The sequence below is a fragment of the Amblyomma americanum genome, chromosome 5 (assembly GCF_052857255.1).
Source record: "Amblyomma americanum isolate KBUSLIRL-KWMA chromosome 5, ASM5285725v1, whole genome shotgun sequence".
Lineage (NCBI taxonomy): Eukaryota > Metazoa > Arthropoda > Arachnida > Ixodida > Ixodidae > Amblyomma > Amblyomma americanum.
The window spans coordinates 182,476,466-182,499,753 of NC_135501.1; the positions used below are offsets into that span (position 1 = coordinate 182,476,466).

Genomic DNA, 23,288 nt, shown 5'->3' on the forward strand with positions numbered 1-23,288 from the left:
ACGTAGACTCTATAAGTAATTACCCTGTAGCTAGACCCTGTTGCTGAGTAATGAGTAATTAGTCCTTAATTAAAAAGCTTTGAACACGCCTCTATCGCGCAATAAACGTGCCTCTTTTTTCTTGTTCAACAAAAATAAGCTGGCAAGCAGCCCATCGATAGATGTTATAAACTGCATATGGTTCAGCCGATGTTTTTCGTCTTCGATGCTCTTGGCGTTTATTGAACTTTGGTTTGTAAGACCAACCCGCCGCGGTGGCTCAGTGGTTAGGGCGCTCGACTACTGATCCGGAGTTCCCGGGTTCGAACCCGACCGCGGCGGCTGCGTTTTTATGGAGGAAAAACGCTAAGGCGCCCGTGTGCTGTGCGATGTCGGGGCACGATAAAGATCCCCAGGTGGTCGAAATTACTCCGGAGCCCTCCACTACGGCACCTAATTCTTCCTCTCTTCTTTCACTCCCTCATTTATCCCTTCCCTTACGGCGCAGTTAAGGTGTCCAACGATATATGAGACAGATACTGTGCCATTTTCTTTCCCCCTAAAAACCAATTATTAATATTATTTGTAAGACCACCGTTGACAAGTGACAAATCAAGCGGGCGATACGGGAAGTTTCGCTCATTGTAATACGATTGAAGATCGCAAACAGAAGAATGTACACACCAATATCTTACCAGGATAACTTGGGGAAGTCCGCTCGCGCGCCATCATAACTGCAGTGTGAGTCGAGTACCTCGTCCATTTCCTTGAATAGAGTTGCAGGTTTTGGGAGTTTTGGTCCAGGCGCGTGACGCTGGACTCCTAGAGAAATTCCAAAAACCAAAATGTTGTTTAAAGTTGCAGTAACGTTATATGTTAGATTGGGGCATTACATTAGCATTAAAAACGAACAATAACTTTATAGTTATATCGAAAAAATTAGGTTAACAATTGCAGGTAAACATTACTCTAATGTTGTCTTTTAAATGCTATTGAAAATTGGTTGTTGAAAAGGAAATCAACCAAGTTTCAATAGCATTTAAAAGCCAACATTAGACTAATGTTTACCTGCAATGTTAAACTAATTTTTTCGATATAACATATAAAGTTATTTGTTCGTTCTTAAAGCTAATGTAATGTCCTAATCTAACATATAACGTTACCACAGCTTTAAGCAACAATTTAATTTTTAACTATAATGTTAAAACATTACAAATAACGTTATTTGTGGTGTCGTAAGCATTAGTATAACGTTTCAAATAAACATTGTTTTAGTATAGCCTACTAAACATTGCTATAATGTTTGGATCATTCATAGCTATAAAACAATATTGCAAATATATCTATTTCAAGCAGCGGGTCCAAGAACTTTCCTATACTGTTGTGACAGTAAAGGTGTTTTTCAACTATCAGTACTTTGCAACTAAATATCCTGCCCACCATCGACTGCATGCATAGTTTGCTTATAACCCATTCGCCACTGTCACTCATGTGACACCCCTCAATAACGTTTATGTAAGCTTGACTCTGTGGTATCTTATATGGACGTAAGGTGCATGCTGTGCTGTACGTATTGTTTAGCTAAAATGCAGCCTTCTCTCTTGGTCGTTACGAAGCGTTATGTTGTGAACCGAAATTCAGGCGCAAAATAGACGACCGCGACTCGCGAGCGCGGGTCGTCACGGGAACTGGACATTAATCGCGCGCGATGAGAAGTCGGTATCGACCGCGCCATAAATACCCCCATCGAACTCGTTTCCGAGACACGCATAAGACGAGGCGTCCTGTGCGCCGTGAGTCGTGGACGCTGGAACTCGGGAAGAACGCATAACTACACTTTGCGTGTGGACTTCGCCCGCCATTTAATTAGCATTAATAATAATAATAATAATAATAATAATAATAATAACAATTCGTTTTTTCGGGAACGAAATGGCGCAGTATCTGTCTCATATATCGGCGGACACCTGAACCGCGCAGTAAGAGAAGGGATAAAGGAGGGACTGAAAGAAGAAAGGAACAAAGATGTGCCGTAGTGGAGGGCTCCGGAATAATTTCGACCACCTGGGGATCTTTAACGACCCGCCATGGTGGCTCACTGGTTAGGGCGCTCGACTACTGATCCGGAGTTCCCGGGTTCGAACCCGACCGCGGCGGCTGCGTTTTTATGGAGGAAAAACACTAAGGCGCCCGTGTGCTGTGCGATGTCAGTGCACGTTAAAGATCCCCAGGTGGTCGAAATTATTCCGGAGCCCTCCACTACAGGACCTCTTCTTCCTTTCTTCTTTCACTCCCTCCTTTATCCCTTCCCTTACGGCGCGGTTCAGGTGTCCGCCGATATATGAGACAGATACTGCGCCATTTCCTTTCCCCCAAAAAAACCAATTATTATCTTTAACGTGCACTGACATCGTACAGCACACGGGCGACTTGGCGTTTTGCCTCCATAAAAACGCAGTCGCCGCGGTCGGTTTCGAACCCAGGAACTCCGGATCAGTAGCCGAGCGCCCTAACCACTGAGCCACCGCGGCGGGTCTTTAATTAGTACGAGATCACATTAATTCGGGACAGCTCAAACACTGCTTCGAGCCGTCTTCTTCGATTCCGAGCGTTTTATTTTCCTTTTGTTTCACATCTACTGAGATATCTATAGAAGCTTTTGATATCTACTGAGATATCTATAGAAGCTTTTAACGCGCGCCTCCATACGCACCGACCTTGTAAACGTAATCGTTGCCACGAATGCATGCAGAGAACGGTGATGCAATAAAACGTCGCCGTTGGCAACCAGTGCGATTGTGCTCCCTACTTAGGCTTCTCCCGCGTTGCATAAATGGCCTTTGGGGAAGGCTTTGAGGGGAATTTAGGAGAGAGGGAAAGAATGTATTACGAAAGAGACCCTACAGGAGGAGTGGGGGCGGATGCTTTACTGGGTTCGGTTCTCGGGGCCACGATGCTGAAGTCATAAGCAGAGGTGGGCATTTGACCTCAAAAATCTGGACCTCACCTCAACCTCAAAAAGAATTTGCGGACCTCACTAAACCTCAACCTCGTCAGTTGAGGTCTCCTTAGACGCCCTCACCTCACTTTTCAGGAGGCCACTGCTGACCCCACTCAACCTCACCTCAACCTCAAATTGTGAGGTTGAGGTCTGCTGCTCGACCTCAGAAAACAAACGAAAATCAAAACAAAAGACGATTAAGAAGTTTTCAGTTCAATACAATTCTGAGAATCCTGTGAGACAGCAAAGCAAAAATGATAATGGTATTATTTGATAAGGTGTGTACAGACACTACTGATGTGCACGCAATAGGAGAAGCTTGTAATCTGGGATGAACCCTGAGAGAGTATATGGCCTGCGGGCCGGGGTGTCCCATACGCGGTTACCACCAGTACGTCGGTGAGTACTTTATATGTGTCAATATTTTGCAACCTGCTTCGTGTATTCTTGTTCGTATTGGAAGCATCTCGCTCATTCACGCACGAACTGGCAATTCACAAACACTGACCTTCTACACCATCTACCAGAAAATGGGAGGAGGAGCGGCGGGGGTATTCACGATACTCTCTTCAGGCTTGAAAATACCGAATATAAAGAAACTGGTCGTCGATGTACTTTCCAATAAGAGGGTTATGCAGACGCATATCAGTATATTTAGATTTTCTAGCTCTATCCGGCATATAGCGAGAATGGTCTTTTCAGTCCTCTGTATGTTGCCTTCGAAAACACTTAACAAGCTGCGTCTGTAGTACACCAACAGAGGCACGTTGTATTTATGTCTGTGTAGAAGCGAGCGGTTTCTTTTATTATTGCGAAATCATTAGATGGCTCACTTTCAAGGTCATATCCGCGAAAAAAGTGCCCGCAAGAAACGGCACCATATGACGTCACGTGCCGACGGGTCACGCGATGGAGATGTAGACGTCACTTAATTAATTAATGCTAATTAGTATAGTTAGGTAGATCCTAAATAAATTAGTATAACTATTAATGTAAATATATGAGTGCGACGTCATACCAGGTCACGTGACAGCGTTGTATTGTGCCATCAAACCTAGTCACGTGACGATGCTGTAATAAGACATCACACCTACTCACGTGACAACGATGTAATTTCTCGTAATACCAGGCCCCCTTCCACCCCCATTTCAAGATCCATATGGATCCCAAATTATTTCACATGCGCGCATGACGCATTACAAAGAGTGCCCACAACCCTGTCCACATTGATGACATTCGGATTGTCCAGCAGGTAAACGCGCCAATTCTCATGTATGACATACTGCAAAGATCATGCAACGACACATGCCTTTGACTCCCGAGATGATGGCGATGATGATGATGCTAACAGTGCATCCTTATGAGCCCGGGGAAGTCTGATATACTGCTACCAAATTAAATGCTGCCAGAATATTGATTAAATATTGCACATTACCCAGCAACCGAAGACAATTATTGTGCGGGAAAAAAGGAATATCTGCAGCTAATAATTAGGGATGATGATGCTGATGTTCCTGGGAGGTCAAGACCCTCCCCCGTTTCCGCCACTACCTTCCAGGTGGTGATGGTAATGGTTTCGAAATCCTGGGAATCCCCCGATGACTCGGTGATTCCGCGGCATTTTGAAAGGAAGGGCTAGATTACGTCTTCGAACACTGCCAACTATTAAAATCACACGGGTCAAAACAATTAGCCTAGAGTGGGCAGCGTGAACCGCTCTCTCTGTCACGAGAACCATGGCTCTCCGCTCAAATTTTCCCGCAGCGAAATCTTTTTCCGAGCCCCCCACCCTGGGAAAAAAAAACGCCTAAATACTCATACGGCTCAACATAATTCTGGGTACCATTTCGTCAACCACCAGAGAGAAGCTGCTTCAAGTCAATCACTTGTTTTCCTTCAAACTGACTGAACTAATCAACGGTACGCCAGCATCCGGGACGTTTTTTACCCGCGAGCACCGCGTGAGCATTCTGCGAAGCCGTTTAAAGTGAACGATGGGTCTCTGCAAAATAGTTAAACGAAAGATGACGTGTAGTGCCTGGTCGTCTGCAAGGCTGGCCGCCAACCTAACTGATCCCATACGAGAAAATAAAAAAAATAAAATGATTAGAAACATACAAACAAAAATCGCACACTAAAAACAGAAGCGAGCAACAGTGTGCCGCCCCGCCGCGGTGGCTCAGTGGTTAGGGCGCTCGACTACTGATCCGGAGTTCCCGGGTTCGAACCCGACCGCGGCGGCTGCGTTTTTATGGAGGAAAAACGCTAAGGCGCCCGTGTGCTGTGCGATGTCAGTGCACGTTAGAGATCCCCAGGTGGTCGAAATTATTCCGGAGCCCTCCATTACGGCACCTCTTTCTTCCTTTCTTCTTTCACTCCCTCCTTTACCCCTTCCCTTACGGCGCGGTTCAGGTGTCCAACGATATATGAGACAGATACTGCGCCATTTTCGTTTCCCCCAAAAAACAATTATTAATTATTAACAGTGTGCCCCATTAAACGTCATATTAGAAAGCTTGAAAGAGCGACTCAGCAGCACTGCGCGAGCATGGAATCAGTTCTTTTCACACATCATCATTAAAAAAAAGGAAAGGAATCAGCTACCACATCACCGTACATTCATTATAGTTTTGCCTTTTTTCGCCGCTGTAACACCGCTATGCTGGCACGTTCGCCTCGTGTTGCGGTGTTTCGGCATAATAGGCGAATTTCCGAGAAGGAACAAGGAAGCGGAGACAAAAAAAAAGATGTTAGTCGGAAGGATAAAAAGTGAAATTATATTCGCGTCTGCTTGCATTACGGAAGGGGTATATACAGAAGTAGTGTGAGATTCGAAAGTTGAGTCACCGATCAAAAGCTTCAGCGGTGTTATACAGGATTTTCTGGCATCGTGCTTTTTTAATCAAACCAGCAGATGTCCTTGTTAGGAACAGCTTGAATCATATCCTCTTGCCTGGGCTGACTACTCCAGTTTCTGTTTAGTCAGCTTGTAATGTACAGCAGGATCCCCTTTATTCGACTGCAAGGCAAGAGCCGTGACGTCAGTGCCGGCAACGAGCATGAACACGAAGCTGTCTTGCTTGGGGCCATCCGCGCTGCGACGAATTTATTGCGTGCTTATTGGACAGAACTTGTTTGTTTGCGACGTCAAACAAAAGCTACCGCGGGTCAACGTGAGTTGCGTGCTTTGCGCGCTCCTGGGAGTTTGAGCCGACCGGCGCGCAGGCAGCCGGGTGCTACGCCAGCGGGGCAAGGGTAAGGGAGAGTGGCGTGCTGTGACGGTAACACTCCTTCCGGGAAGACCAAAGTAGGGCGTCTTCCTGTAGGCTCGTACTGAACGGACATTACGGCGCAGCACCGGAAGCTAAGAGGGAACTGTGGCATCCGGTTGTCCAAACAGGGGAAACCGAACACCAAGCGTCGTTCCATGAACACTGCGGTGATGCGCTGCAACTCCGCTTCGGAAGCGGCACTCGTCGGAGTAAGACGTGGCAACTGCAAAAAGTCTCGACCTCACTCAACCTCAAACTCACGCGTGAGGTTGAGGTCTGATTTGCTGACCTCACTCACAAAATTTCGAGCCGTCGCCGACCTCACCTCAACCTCACCTCACGACGTGAGGTTTAGGTCATTTTGAGGTTGAGGTCGACCTCATGAGGTTTCCCACCCCTGGTCATAAGGAGAATAAGCTGAAATATCACCCTTCGGTTACGATGTCTCTGTATGTGCAAGTAACTTGCTTGACGTCAGCTTGGGTTACTTCAGCCTTATAATGTGCCGCGAATGGTTTGAGCTTGTGTAAAGTCAGAGCCCCTTGAGACAAGTCATGCAGAGCTTCTCAAGCCAGGGGGTCTAAATGAGCGCAGAGAATTGTTTTCATATGGAAGCCTTTGTGTTTTGTGTCCGCTGTGGTACTTCTCCAGTTTGTTTGGCCTCGCGTTTACTTGTTTTGCAAGTACATGAAAGCTTTGAACGGCGTAAAATGTTCTGATTTGTTAATTGTGTTAAATGTATTTGTTACATCCCAACAAACTCAAAACCTCCTCAAAATCTCCCAAAAATAGCCCATCGGGACATTTGGAATCTCCCCAGCAGGTGCTCATTTTTCCCGAACACATCCAAAAAACGTCCCCACAATTAGCAGTGTCCAAAAAGTTGTGCGTCCCATGAAAAACCCCAAAAGGTTAACGCTTGATTTCTCGGCTCTGGCCCAATAAAGTTATTTCTCCTTTTTCATGCAGCCTTCAGGCATCTAAGCGCACATATGTGCCAAATTTCAGGCACATGCTTACGTTGCAGGCGGTGTATTATATCCGTCCACTCGTGTGAATGCATGCTGGCTCGGCCGTCCTGGACTTGCCTGTTTACTTGAAATGTGCTAGCATTTTACACACAAAGGAAATACGAATTCAAAAAGTCGCCCGATCCCGCCCATATGACAGGAAATAGCAGCGCAATACAGATGCCATTTCAGTTTACTAGATTGCTTTTTGCATTTAAATGAATACAAACAGCGGACGCATATGTATGCACCGTTTAATGCGTAATGCACATAGCACTGTGGCACCAGCATATAATAATGGCCACTTTTTTCTCTAGCTCTGAGAAACCTGAAAAATGAAACAGGAAAAACATAATACAGGCTGAAAGTTGATGCACCTTAAGCAAACATTCCAAGCGCTACAAAAGCATATATGCACACGCAAAAGCAAACGCATGTAAAGTGGAACTTGGGTGCCAAAAGAAAATACGAGATGGGCATACGATAAAGATACGCGGTTTCAGGTCACGGATTTTCTGCAGGTTGAAACCTCCCTCTCGCTTCGCCTCTCGCACGAGCCTCGGAGTAAGCTTCAGCGACGTGTTGTCAAAACAGGAAATAGAAAAAAATTAGTTCTACGAGGCGAAAATAAAAAGAAGCATGAACCAACATACCTTGACGACGTTGCCAACGGAAACCCAGGAATGAAATAAAAGGCTGCAACAGCTGCAACCATGAATTCAACGCAGCCTTCAGTCCTGTGCCTTCTCGCAGCACAGCGAACGCTCAAACATACGCGTTACATCCTCGTTACAACCCGTTTTATTTTCTTGTGACTAAGTGCGGAGATAAGACTGCTTGGAGCCAGACGGGAAGGGAAACGTCTCGAGGTAGGAGCACTGGCGCGCCGCACCCATGGCACAGCAGACCAAGCGTGCGGCACAATACGGCTTGGCAGGCGAGATCAAGGTGATCAAGGCACAAGGGGGTCATCCGGTGGGGGTGGGGGGTCACTAGCGACGCGAACACAACACAAACTATACCGCCGCGACAGGATGGCAATGTAGGTAGAGCAGGTTAATCCATGGTCACTCGCACCAATAGTGTGGTGGGCCTCCGAAGATCTCTCCCGCCTATGACCGCAGTGGACGGCCACGCTGCCACCAACAACACGCCACAGTCGTCGGAGGCGCTGAGGTATGCAGAGTGCGGGCTAGAAGTCGCCCATTGTCTTGAAATCCGCTGCCGCGAACGACGCCTGTAAGAGTGGCATTATGGTGCAGGGCCGTGAAGCTGCGCAAGACTTGCAATGCGCCGCGCGCCGCTGCATCAGTTCCTAAAAGAATTATGTGGGCACACCAAGGTGCGCGAGAAAGCTGCCATGAATCCGTAGCTACGAAGTTCACGACAGCCCAGAGATGAGAGCAATAGCTGGCGCACGCTGGGGCTTGCGTGCGAGCGGCTATGGGCTGCGCGAATACGTGTGCGCAAGATGGCTTCCGTCCAGCGAGGAAGCCGGGCGAGCGACGGGAGGCCATTACTGCACCTCTGCTAGGCAGCGGCGCAGCGAGGACTGCTGGTAGGGGGAGATGCCTGCAGGGACCGCCGCATCGTGTTTAAGTTGGAACTACTATAGAAGATTGGCACGTTGGTGACCGCCGCTTCCGGCGGTGCGATGAAAAGGCAGACCGCCGTCGCCTGCCTGCAGCATGGAGCCGATGGCCCACGTGCTCTAGAAACGCATGCGCCGAGAGAGATGCCGGGTTAACTGCTTCCTTCGGCATTTCGAGCGAAGCTGTTTGATCTCTCAAAACGGCGAGTGCAAGAGCAAAACCTTCTCTCCCCACAGCTTGTGGCGCGATGGAGAGAAAGAAGAGAGCGAGGGGTCGATTTTTATTTCTTGCTAAAAAGCATTGGCCCCGAAAAGTTCTCCCCAGTTACCTTTCTGGGACCAAAATGCTATGATTCTTTTTTGTCCCTGCTTAACACTATCGAAAAAAACGTTCCTAGACCCTTAGTGGGAGCACTGCCCTCTTGCTTGTGTTTCTGTCCTGCCTCTACGGTCTGGAAATGTTTGATAAATGTTGTACTGGGACATTCCATCCTTTTTGGACGTACATGGGGAGGTACGTTGCTTGCTGGGATGGCAGTGCTCGCGTTTCCTTTCACGCATTCTGCGCGTGAAACGCTTCTAAGTCCACTAATGTGCCGGCGGAAAATATTCGAGCACCCCACACACAAAGGAAGCTGTACTGAATATGTTGCCTCTATTACGCGCCATTATGCGAATAAAGGGGAAAAAAGAAAACTGATGGGACGGGCAATCTTTTGATGAAGGGCTTGTTTCTTTCGCAGCAGGGATAACACTTAAAGGGATAAACACTTAAAGTAGTAACTTAACACCTGAGGAGAAGGAATTTTGCTATTACGAACCAGAACCGATATCACCACCAATACACAGCTGACGCGTCACCAAACTTAAGGGTCTATTCGAATAAAGCAGAAGTTCGAATGAAGCGAGTTCCAGTTAACGAGAGCCTCAACAGTGCAATTCTCGTAGATTTTGCCTGCCGTCCTTTAGGGTGCCCCATCACGTGGCAGGTGCTTGAGGGACATCGGCTCGGGTATTTCATGGTCAGATCGAGCTAACATGTTCACCTTATGACGAGGGTATGTACAGGTGGCACCTGGCCAAATACAGCTAGAGCAGTTGCTCAGGATTATGCGATAGTCCCACGCAGAATGCCTCCGCGAAGGCGTTTTCGCGGCAGCTCGACGTAAATGAAGTGTTTTCTTTTTGCAAGGGCAGACTGCGTATACATAACTGACCTTACGTATTGTAAGCGCCCTTATATAATCGCGCCGCGCGAGCCTTTGATCTAAATCGCGGAGATACCGAGAAGTGGCAGTTGCGCGTCTGCCGTCATTTATACTTAGTCAAGGTTGCACTTGCCCCCTCCAGCCCAGATGAAGGCCAATGGCCAGATGCTATCTAGCGGGTGCTATCGTGGTTCATAAACTCCGCCAGGGCCATAACGGCTTCCGGTAGGTCGTCCTTGCTGACACGCGCGTGCTGTGAGCTGTTCGGAATACTCTTTGATGGAAACCAAGATATGAGATTCTTTTTTTTCTCGTCTTAGTCTATACTGACTGCAGTTAAAGGAACACTGTCGGCGCGATCATTGCTCTTGCTGGCTTTCTGCATTGCAAATTCGCCTCGTATATGCGTATGCATACCCACGCACCAAAGGTGCTCTTGATTTCAGACGGGGATCTGCAAGGCGTCTTGGAGAAGGTTACAGCGAACACTACGCCTTGTATGTGGCGCCGCTTTGAAACTGTTCTTGAAAGTAATCGGAATTGCTATCAGTACAGGCGGATTCTGTAGGAAGAATCAGTTAGCAGTTTTAGTGCCGCCTCATTAAATATAGAACGGGGATTTACAGAGGCACCGAGGTCATCAAAAGCAATTTCCCCGATGGCATTACGCTGCATGTTATGCATTGGAGGCTTACCTGCGGTAAGAACGCCTTTAATGTCATCGGTGTTTTCACGGTATCAGAGCGAATGACGTCAGATGATGTCCTTGCCTGACGATAAAAAGAAATTATGGACGACTCGCGTAGTCATGCCAAATGCGAATTAGCTGCGCTAGCAGCTCACTTTTCCCTTCGGTTCCGGTGTTCAGATCCAGTGTTCCCGGACGGCAGTTGTTCGGATGGCGATAATGGGTTAACGTCCTTATATGCGAAATTGGTCATTTTCTACACTCACAGCTCCCTGGGAGTCTTCCTACCCATCCTGGCGCAGTGATGCAGCGGTAAAGCGATGCACCACTGCCCTTCTATGGCAGCGACTGCCACCGGGGGGACTTGGGTTGCTTGGGCTGGGTTGCGGTACAGCTTGCTCTTCACGAGCTGCCTTTCACGATTAATTGATTAATTGAGCTGACGCCTGACAAGATTGGCAGGTTGCCCATGCTCTTCCTGTCCATCACTCGGTGAGCAGCCTGGCACAAAACCGGCTTCAGACTGACGGACGGGCGGGCGGACAGACCACTGCGCCAGGAGGGGTGTGAGGTCTCCCAGGGATCTATGAATATAAAGTAGAGAATGACTTTCCGCATATATGTGAATTAATCTACTTAGCTATCGCGTCATAACCTTAAGGTGAAGCTTAAGTTTACCCTCCAATTTTGAGCTCGCAAACAATCCTGAGACAGTTGTGTTATTCGCTCTTAGTGCGAACACGCGAGTGCGCGTGGCCGTTCTCTTCGTGCGTCCTGCCCAGCTGTGCATCGAAGCAAAGTGGCAGAGTCGCAGAGGGAACTGCAGTTTGTGCTTCGCGTGGCCTGCCAGTACTTTGCTTTCGAGCTCACGCAAATACCCCGTTTGGACCGTCGGACTTACCCTCCTCCCCACCCCTCTCTTCCGCACTCCCAACAGATCCTCTTCAGACGCCTCCAGACCCGCTCTCTGTCATACCGTCAGCTGTTATCCCACTATTGCGGCACATCCCCTGCATGCTCCCTATGGGGTAACCCCCACGCCATACTCTTCCATATCCTTTTCGGCTGCCCTGCCGACCCTCCCCCGCGGGGACAGCACGCCATCTCGAGCTGGGAGGACTGGGAGGTCCTGCTTATGTCTGCAGACCCGACATCGCAGCTTGCTGCGGTGACTCGGGCTGCCGACGTCATGTCCCGGCATGACCTACAAGATTCAATGCGGGACCGCGCAGTGGCCCAGGGACCCAGCTGGGTCTAAAACTCACTTGCTCAATAAAGTTTTTCTGTCTGTTTCGAAGCGTGGTCGGGTCTCATGCACCGACGCTCCGAAGAGAGCGGCCGCGCGCCCGCATGGACGCCCCCGTGTACCTGTTGGTATGCGAGGGTCTTCCGAAGCATCCTTGGCCGATTAGCAACGTGTGGGCGACATTCCGAAGGTGGTTGGCAGCTGCCTTAATCGGCTGGTAGAGCACGGCAATAGGTCGGCCCGGCGTTGGCTGCCAGCCGTGTCGGCAAGCAGCTGGCAGCGGGCTTCGGCCCGACCCCGCTAAGTGACCAAGCGCCGGGCTCGGTGCCAGGTTACTGGCAGAAGTCCGGCCACTACTGTCGTTCAATAACAAAATTTCACAAGAGCGCCACTGTTTCTGCGTCCCAAAGCCGCACACGGACTATGAAAGATGTAGTGGAAGTTCCCGGGTCCGAACCCGACCGCGGCGGCTGCGTTTTTATGAAGGAAAAACGCTAAGGCGCCCGTGAGCTGTGCGATGTCAGTGCACGTTAAAGATCCCAAGGTGGTCGAAATTATTCCGGAGCCCTCCACTACGACACCTCTTTCTTCCTTTCTATTTTCACTCCCTCCTTTATCCCTTCCCTTACGGCGCGGTTGAGGTGTCCAACGATATATGAGACAGACATTACGCCATTTCCTTTCCCCAAAAAACCAATTATTAGTGGAAGGCTCCAGAATAATTTAGGCTATCTGGAGTTCTTTCACGTGCACTAGCATAACATAAAGTTGTCAGGATTACAATGCAAAGAGACAAAGTACTCTACACGAGCGACACCCAAATGGTATGTGCCTAGGATGCGAACAAATTATGGTTATCAAATGTTGAGCTACACTCTCCCACATCAATTAAATAAGGAGTCCGAATTAATGTACAGCTAATGTCAAATTTGTTATTTTTGTTCTTTTCAATCTGGCAGTCCGTTTATTGCACATGAGAGCTTTTGGGAAACCATCGCCAAAGCAACCGCCGCTTCCTCCGCTTGGGAGATTCCCTGGCATCGAATTGATGCCTCATTAACTAATTTCCCTTCCGCATCCACGCATGCTGTCGTTGTTATCCCGTTGACCGGTCCCGCCGCGTCCGCGTGAATTGCCTCGTCCATCCGGCCGCGTGTTCTCCTGACAGCCTTCGCCCTAGCCTTTCTTTTTTTTTTTACGAAACTCCGGGTGCATGTTTCTCGGAATGGGCTGCACCTCGATCTCTCCCTGTCCTCCGTAGACCAAATGCATGGGATCTGGAATAAATTCAGCCTTCTGGGGATCTTTAACATGTACTAGGCTGGCCTCAACGCGGTGTGCACACACGCTATCTGACGGCATTGTTTGAGTGCGGTCTGTATTCTCGAGTGCTGTTGAAGTGGAAGCAGTCTGTCTCCACTGGCGGCCATTGTCTCTTGAGCCACCGACACAGCCAATCCAGAGTATCAGCAGAACGACACACTCTGCTCCTGCTCGCGCAGAATATATATGGCTATTGGAGATTACTATTTGCAAGATGCCTTTGTTTCTGACTAACGGTATAACGAGTATACTCCGATTCGACTCTGTATATATATATATATATATATATATATATATATATATATATATATATATATATATATATATATATATATATATATATATATATATATATATATATATATATATATATATATAATTGGTGTTTGTGTGGAAAGGAAATGGCGCAGTATGTCTCATATATCGGCGGACACCTGAACCGCGCCGTAAGGGAAGGGATAAAGGAGGGAGTGAAAGAAGAAAGGAAGAAAGAGGTGCCGCAGGGGAGGGCTCCGGAATAATTTCGACCACCTGCGGATCTTTAACGTGCACTGGCATCGCACAGCACACGGGCATCTTGGCGTTTTTCCTCCATAAAAACGTAGCCGCCGCGGTCAACCGATTCGACTCTCCTTTTTTGTTTTTCCCGCCTTTTGTCATTGGCGTTTCCATACGACGTCTCGTTCTTCCTGCTTTCTTTCACTCCTTCCTTCATGCTTGCCCTTACGCGGTGTTTGAGTAAAAATTACTTCAAATGCCGTGAACCCGAGCTTTGCAACTTGGAGACAGACGAAACAGAAGCGACCGCTCGAAGCGCACGGAGTCGGTTAAAGTCATCCGCGAAACGCGTTGTTGCACTGGCCACAATGTGCGCTCCAAGATGGCCGCCGTCAGTTTAGAGAAATCGAAATCGCTCAAAATGCGCACAGCAGCTTGAGAGAAGCTCAGCTCTGCGTGCACTCGCGCGAGCGTTCACCTCTCGCCGGGATTTTTATTCGACCCGAGAAGATTCGCGGAGCGAGCGACGGTGCAACGCTTGGCGTCGCCATCACGCACACACTTGGAAAAAGGGGAAGTGCAGGGCATTTGGAAGCTCAGCCCGTGCCCCGACTGGTCGAGGGAAATACGAGAAGTAAGCGATCCGTTTTGAGCGAACGGTATTTCTTCTATGCCGCACGGTGGGTGCAGGAATGTTGCTGGTTAAGGGAACGGGCTGTTTACTAGTCGCAACGGGAACGTCACCGCACCTAACGTAGTTTCGCACTCAGTTGCGTGGCGTTCTTGCCAAGTTAACGAGGACCATCGATCCGCCTGTGGGTCAACATCGCGTTGCAGCTAAGCGTGGAGCGTTCAGTGCCTTCGGAAAGCCGTCGCGCTTGTGTTCCCTGCATTGCTGCGTGTTCAGGTGAGCGGGCCTGCATAAATGGCATACGGAAATGAGGGACACTGCCTTGCGTTGCTGCCTGCAACTCTACCTGCATTGATGCCTAGGCTACGCGCTGAAGGTCCCTCCTGAGCCCAGTTGGTAAAGTAAACACTGCATGCTGCGAACGGATTGCATGTTTTCGAACGCGCCTGCTACAAAAGCATTTTAGATTCATGCAGGTAGGGCGAGCGATTCGCGTCCGTCAGCTTTCGAGCTGCGCTGACGCCAGTCGAGCTAATTAAGGATTGCTTCTCTGGTCACGCGCGTTTTGCTGTTTTGCCTTTTGCCGTTCCGAGCATGGTGGGAGTGTCCGCCGTTAAGACTGGATGAACGCCAAATTGTGCTTGTTTCGTCTGCGCGTTTCTGCTGAGTGTTTCGTTTTGCATACGCCTTTTTTAAGGATGCAAGTTACGCCGACTTGTTTCGGGTTGTATTCTCCGCCGGTTTATGATGTCAAATTTTCTTTTTTCTTTTGCTACATAGCGATGTCGGCTAGCCGACTGTTTAAAACGGCCTGTTCTTTTCTTTATTACTTGGATTTTTTTGCGCGTTTCTCGGGGGTGTTGGTTTCGTCTCTGGTATGGCATTTGAGACTCGCCGCTCACAATTGATGTTAGAAAATGGAAGTTTTCTGCGTCGCTAAATTTGTCCTGGTCTAATCGGATTTCACGTCTGTTAGCGGTCGCGAGCTTCGCATTTTCTGAGTGCCTACAACCGCGTTGGTTCTTTATTTTGTTAGCCACTTGCTTATTATTTTGGCGAATTTGTCGCGAGCTTATGCGTTGTCGTAGATAGAAAATCAGCTGCAGTACCCGGGCTTGCAAAGCCAGCAACAAGTGCAGTATGAGTCACAGAAAAGCTAAAAAAAGTAACTGTCAAAAAGGAGAAGCATTTCTCTACTGTCATGTGCAGCCGATGGAAACTTCCCAACACAGCTCCTCTCATATTTGTGGCAGCTGGTTATTGAGGAATGTGATTCCCCGTAAAAGTTTTGACGAAATGAATATATTGTCTACATTTACATCTCGCACTGATTAAACATGCATACTTTTTTGCACATCATGCACCCAATTCCACCTGTAGCTTATTGCATCAAGTTCTGACGTGCTATATACAGCTTTCAGATTAGTGTAGCACATGTCATTTAGCATTACAAATTATATGCTTGCTTCTGGATAACCATAGAGGCCGTATAAAGTTTTTCGATGTCTTGCTTTATGCATTTTGAACATGGTTGCGTTTGTGGCGTGGTTAAATGCTGAAATGTGTATGTTCATTTACGTTTAAGTCTTCATGTGTGACGGTTTATTTGCAGTTGTGTTTGATTTTGCGTAAGGCAAATATCTCTTCAAGCATGCGTTGTGTGAATGCTTCAATGCACCAACCTACTCCCTAGTTTAGTTACCCGTACAGGTAGCCAATGAAAGCATCTGTAATGTACACTGCTTTAACGTGCACTTAAATGAACACTCTTTTTTGCTCCTGATATTACCAGTTCTTGGTGGTTACTGCATTGTTCCCCTTATGCAACTACCTTTAGGTCTTTAATGCACTGCTTTAGCGTGCACTTAAATGAACACTCTTTTTTGCTCCAGATATTACCAGTTCTTGGTGGTTACTGCATTGTTCCCCTTATGCAACTACCTTTAGGTCTTTAATGATATAAAATTGATGGTGTTGGTTGCATGCCGAGTTTGTGCTTGTAGGAGACTAACATGGCATAATCAGTATGCCGGCATTTCAAAGCTTCGTCGAAAAATTAGGGGCCAAATTGGTCATTGCAGCACCATGAATCATAATTTGAAGGATTTACGTTTAGGATATCACACTCAGTAGGCTAAGCATACCAGCTGCCATTATAGGCACCTCTTTAGTTAAGAAAATTCGTTACAATGTTCTCTGATCTTTTTCTAACCTTAACACAAGGTAGCTTTCAGTAATTTGGTTGTTGGCTAGTGTGCACCGTTATATTACTCTGAAATCCTTTTTGCTGTTTTTCTACTTCATATTATATCCTTTTTCAAGCCAGTACCTCGGATTTTCTGTCTCCTTTCATCACTGATGCAACAAGTTCAAAAGGCAGCCCGCCAGCATGCACTGAAGGCTCTGGCTCATTTGTCAAAACTTGAGAACCCTGATGCAGAGTGGCATTCGAGGCACCTGCTTTCTTAGGGGACACTTCACCCCTTGTTCATTTTACAAGAAAAGAGAATTCTGAAGGCCAGGAATGAGATTTGCAGGGTTTGTTTTCACCGTGTTTATTTTTTGAGGTATAGAAAAAGGGCTTTTTTTTTTCTTCAGTTGAGAACAGGTGGCTTGAAACTGGCGGGGTGCACTTTTGCTCAGTGAAGACAGAGATGTTCGTAACGACTGGTGGTGTGAAACATAGGTGGAAATCAAGTACAAATGAATTAGTAGAATGGTGTGTCTGCCTGTTGTGCTATTTTTGGCCATTATGGTTGACCAACTAGCCCATGCTTCCAAGCTTGTCTTAGACTTGTCGTGTCTCTGCATTCATTGTTATTTGTAATCTGGGTAGCGGTGAACATAGTAGGTTCCACTGTGAGTCTGCACCTGAATGCACATGCTCTGGCAAATGTGGCTTTCAAATTTTGCTCTGTGCAGCTGCGGCGGCTAATTGGTTATGATGCTCAGGTGCTGACCCGAAAGATGGGGGTTCAATCCTGGCGACAGGGGTCGCATTTCGATGAAGGCGAAATGCTAGAGGCCCGTGTATTGTGTGATGTCAGTGCACGTTAAAGAAGCCCAGGTGGTCGAAATTGACCAGAGCCCTCCACTGCGCCATTCTTTCCAACCTGCGTCACATTGGGAGTTTAAAACTCCATAAACCGTATTAAATTAAGCCAAGTTTTGTTCTGTTTGGGGCTTTATGTAGGCCTGCTCTTTGGCGTTGAAGTGTTAAAATAAGCACTTAAGTTCTTGACCTTTTTTTTTGTGGTTAGATTCTAGTAAATATGAAATTTCGCACTGTAGAATACGTAAAAGCTTTTCTCATTGCTTCCCCTCTGAACAGCATATCCATGCTACGTAGTCAGGTCTCTCCCTATTTCCACTTGCACCTAAGCTGCGTGCCTAGTCTGCTTGCCTAGTATGCATGCCTAAGTCTGCACACCTAGTCTGCACTTAGACCTGTGTGGACAGTCTGCACCTAGCCCATCCCTGCTACATCATGTGTTGTAGGGTTTTCTCAGTGTACTCTTCACACTATAAGTATGTTCAGCTGAGCGAGCATGAAACTGTTTGTTGCGTTTCCTGGAAAATCTGTAAAATTTAGATGGGCAGGTATAACAAGCACTGGGAGCTGTCACGAGCATTTCCAGGTGGTGTCTGGAGGCTGTGCAAAAATAAAGTAATTTAAAAATAAAGTCAAGTTTTTGACAGGAAATCACTTTCCAAAGAAAAAGAACATTGCTAGGTTGAATGTTCTTTTTCGAGAAATAAACAGTGCCCCTGGAACAACATGGTATGTGTTGTAACTAGGTGTAGTATAAAGTTTTAATGCTCATCCCCTTCTAAACGGACCTTTGAGCATAGTTTACAAGCTTTGCATCCTGTGGAAAGTCACCGATTGCTATCAGGCCACTGCTTTATAACCTTGTTGGACCCGGTGTACGTTATAGATATTTGTCTTTTATGGCTGTTTTAAAGAACTCTTAACTTCTGCAGCTTAAATTGTATTGGAAGTCAGAGAATGCTCACTGTGCTGCCACTTAGTACACTGGCCTCCAGCATTTCGCCTTCATCGAAATGCGACCCCTGCAGCCGGGATCGAACCCGCATCTTTCGGGCCAGCAGCTGAGCATCATAACCAGTGAGCCACCGCAGGTGCACAGGGCAAAATTTGAAAGCCGCCACATTTGCCAGAGCATGTGCACTCAGGTGCATACTCACAGTGGGACCTGCTATGTTCACCGTTACCAATAGGGGCACTCTAAGCAGGCTTCAAATTTAGTTAATTTTTCTAAGCCAGATTTCTCCTCCCGAACTGCTCATGCTTTAATATGAGATTATGTATTTGTAATTCTGATTTAAATACGCATTCCGTTGTTCTCTATTTGACTAAATATACGTCGGAAGGCATTCTCACATGTGTCTGTTGCCTAACAGGCTTGTAGCAGAGAGTATGGAGAAAGCTCGTGGAGGAAGAATTGTTGGTCCTATTGGTTGAAAATTTTTTTTGTGTATTCGTTGGAACACCCAAGCTTGACAATTGTATTTGAATTAACGCTGACAAGCTGAACTTTTGCGCAGGTGTGACAAGGGTATGGTCAAGTTATTCGATTATCCAAACTTCTGCAGGACGCTGGTTAATAGAAAAGAAGCGATAGGATTTCATCCCTAGTGTAGTTGCACATTGCTTGTGCTTTGCTAACCACATTGATTTAAAGCCTGTAAGGTTAATTAGGTCTTCATTTCCTACAAGCTTTCTGCAGCTCATTTGCGAGTGAGACCCCTGTCATGTGTTTACATTTTAACTGCATTGAACTAAGGGAATGTGAGGCTATCAGGGTAGTTCTATTTTGACAGTTGAGAGATTAGGTACTGCCTTAGCTTGTGGGGGGCCTTTCACAGAAGCCATCAGGGACCGGTTAGCCGCTGGGTATTTGAGGTTTGTGGAAACGAAAAATATCTGAAGAGATGGGTGCAGTACTTTCGCACATCTTTTGTTCCCATATAATGAATGAACAAATACTTCAAGGGGGAACAAGGAAATGCTTTTAGAAAGACCTTTCTCTGGAACACAGCAATGCCGGCTGTAAATACTGGCTTATATGTTGGCTGTTCAGGCCAGTTGTAATGCAGGCCTCATGACCCGCATTTTTTTGTGGCCGACGTTTGCCTTCGAGGGCCTGAGATATGAGCCTGGGTAGAAAAAGGGCATGCAAGGTCACATTCCAAATGCCGACAGTTTATTCAGTTAGAATTTTTGGCCTTTGCACCTGTCGCTCCAACCTTGCTGAGCTGCTGTCACGAGTTAGTTTTTTCTCTGGCTTGGAAGTCTCCACCTGTCCAAGAAGGTGCAGTTGCGCAGGCTGTTCGTACAAATTGTTTGGTTGGCAGGCACCTTTCTAGCATGGCGTGGTGCAGCTAATAACACCATCATGCGGTGGTGTTAATCATGTACACATAGCAGCTTTACATGTTTGTGCATGAAATGGCGGTGCAGTACGGCTAGATAGATTGCACTGATGTTAATTAAAGCAACGTGCGCACCATGACATATAAGCATCCAGTATGTATGCCAAGTGCAACCACGTGGAATAGTAACAGAAATTATGTACATATGAGTGGAGAATGTGTGGTCATTGTTTGCACGAATATTTTTGAAACTCGCTGCAGTTGCCTAGTGTCTATGGCGTTCACCTACCGAGTCCAAGAACATGGCGACCAGATTTCGATGGCGGCAAAATGCAGAAATGCTCATGTACTGTGCAATCCTGGTGTATGTTAAAAAGAACCCCGGGTCATCAAAATTAATCTGGAAACGTGCACTGCAGTGCCTTCCATAGCCAATATGCACCTTTGGGACATTAAACCCTGCAGAGCATGTCATACCATGCCGATTTTCAAAAGCATATTCAGAATGTGCTTTAGACTCGCTCACTTCTAGGGCTGTTGCGTGACATCGCAGTAGTGTCTCTCAGGATATGCAGTCCGTTAGCTTAAGGAGGGATGCTGCTTTCAGCAAAAGTCTTTTATTTCTTGATGTATTTACATGAATTTTTTTTTGGATCACATTGGAAGTAATTTTGGGACTACTGACACAAAATTTCACTGTTATATTTCCAGCAAATTGTTTTCTAATATGTATTTATCCTCTGAGTTTTGTGAAAAAGCTGCAGAGCTTCGACAATCAACGCAAGAAATCCGTCTTTTAGCGTACAAAACGTACATTAGACCAATTCTTGAGTACGCCTCAGTAGTATGGGACCCGTATACCCAGAAAAACATAACACAGTTAGAAAGCATTCAAAGAAAATCGGTTAGATTTATATTCAACTGTTATAGCTGGCAAGTATCTCCGACGGTTCTTCTAAACAACGCAAACTTAGAGCCATTAAAATTGAGACGGTATAGGGACAGACTGAAATATATGTACCTACTATATCATGATATGCTGGGAATAGATAAGGATGTGTACATTAATTTAGTTTCTAAGCGCCCAACACGATCTAATCATTCGAAAAAAATTAAAGAATTTTCTTGCAGGACTAACGTGTTTAAAAACTCGTTTTTTCCACGGACAGTACGTGAGTGGAATGCGCTCACCTCGAGTACAGTGGAATGCCCGACGGTCCAGTCATTCTGCGGCATGCTTAACAGTATTGAAGCAAAATAGAATTACCCTCGTGTCGTTGTGCGCAATGCCTTGAGTGCTTCATATGCATGATTGTTTTCATTGTTTGTACATTTCGTTTCTTGCTCAAGTGACTGAGCATGCGTGGTTGTGTCATGCTGCTGTGTATGCGCCTTGTTGTTTTTGTCGCGCTTTACTTTTCGTTACTATTATTATTGCTGGATTTCGTCTCTTCTTCTCACTTAAATTCTTGCGATGTTTTTCTCTATGTTCGTTTTCTTGATGTATTATTGATATGCCCACTCCTGCCTAAGGCCCCAAACTGAGGCCGGCAGTATCCTGTAAATAAATAAATAAATAAATAAATAAAATGTGTAGAAGGCTGGATCAACATTCTTTGCATTCCTACCGGGGTATTACAGGTCCAGACATTCTGAACTTTTTTTTTTTTTTTTTCGCAAAGCACAAATTTTGGTTTTGAACTTTTGCGATGCAGTGTCTCTTCATGTGTCTAGAGTGAGACGAAAATTTCGTACAAGAAATTTAAAATTCATAGATTTAAAGACATTGTGTTATAGACTATGGTATAAGAGACTACAATGTCTCTTGATATATACACTTGAAAGAAAACAGACGTGGTGAAGAAATGCTTGTACTTTTCTTGACGTTTTGGCTGTGGACTGGCCTTCTCAAAGCTGTGACCCCCTTTTAGATGTGTTCGAAGTGGCTGCATATGAGGCCTCTGGAGGTAATGTTTACATGTAGTACAATCTATTTCTTGCGTCACTGTAAACAAAGACAACAAATACCGGACAGCATGAAAGAGCGGCACGTGTGTTACTGTTGTGGTGTGCACAAATTGTGTTTTCAATATTTCATGTGGCGTAAGAGTACAAAGGAAAAATAAATACTAGAAAAAGGAAGCGGCAGCAATTGCCCTACAACTGTTGGGATCAAACAGCTGCAGAATATGTGAAGTGGGCATGTGTGTGCATGTGTGTTGCACGGCCTTTTTACGCTCGTTATTATTTCCCCGCAAGTGCTGTTGCGTGCCCAGAGCACAACAGAACACAGGATCGTGCGTCACCATATGTTTTATGAGTGGCACTCATCTTTGGATGGCCGGAAAGCTGATGAAGAGGTTTTATCTTTAGAACCCATGTGGCAATTCTCTTGTCTGGAGCATGTACTTGTGTTGCAAAATGGTGTTAACCTGAGCTCCTTGGCTTGTTGCGAGTCACTCTAAATATTGCAGCTGGGCAGTGCAAGGAAGATATGAGGATGCTGTGCCGTTGTCGCAGTTGTTCAGTATCTCTTAAGTGTGCTCTCTACTGCAGTAAAAGTTTTTATAAGGCTTATCATACACAGGCTTCATCGTAGTTGTGTGTTAACACCATTGTCTACCTTCGCTAATACTCATATCAATGACTAGGATGACAGCACAAAAAGAGGACCTCTTGTCACTCCTTGGATGTCTTCTTGATGATCTGTTAGCTATACTGGCTGGCACAATGTTTCATCTTTGCTGTGTATTTTATTTTAACACACTGCTGTTATTGGAACTATTAGCGTGTGGAGGTCAGACCGTTTAAGTAAGCGCACTCAAATGGCTTGAACACGAAAAACTAATTCAGCTTGCTTGGGCACCACAGCTGCAGTCTCTTTGCTGTAATGCTTTCTTCAGCGTAACAGTTGCACAATACTTCGTGATGAGAAGTTCTTTCGAGGCTAAATCTGTGTTGGTCCATATTTGTAGAGCAAGGGCTTGCTTAATGCGGGAGACTTTCAGTTTATACAACTGTCGTTCTTGTTTGCTTTTTATCCTGTGATTTTCATTGAAAGTGCACATAACGGATGTTTCTTTTTTTTTCTTTCTTAGAAGGTCGGTGGCACAAAACAATGTCTTTGAGAGTGAGGAAGGAAAAAGTGGCGTTGTTGTTGCGTGCCATTAAAATAATGGCGCAGGAAGGGGTAGATGCGGAGTCTGTAGTAGTTGGAGTGGATGAACGGCAGAAAGCGGTGCGTGAGGTATCAAGGAAAGACAGAAGGACTTAAAACAAAAGAGGTAGGTCCTGAGAAACTGAGGTTTTGATGCTTTGTTATTGCATTGTCTCTGCTATGGTCAAGGCAAGCACGTGCCGCTTTTCATTGCCATGTTTTAGCCTTGGGATCGTTAGCAAGGGCGTCTACTCTGCACTGTGGCATAGAAACGTTTGCCACTGCCC

At 46.4% G+C, this 23,288-nt stretch overlaps 1 protein-coding gene across 2 annotated transcripts in view; it reads left to right on the forward strand.

Annotated features, from left to right (window-relative positions):
• Nucleotides 1-23,288, forward strand: part of LOC144133119 (kelch domain-containing protein 3-like) — a 66,080-nt gene that overhangs the window by 16,857 nt on the left and 25,935 nt on the right. Inside the window, exon 1 of one of the 2 annotated variants that reach the window (XM_077665980.1) lies at nucleotides 14,214-14,450. The exons of the other annotated variant lie outside the window; for it this stretch is intronic. The gene's annotated coding sequence lies outside the window, so the exon portion shown is untranslated. Of the gene's footprint in view, nucleotides 1-14,213; nucleotides 14,451-23,288 lie in introns of those variants that run through there. 2 annotated transcript variants of the gene reach the window in all.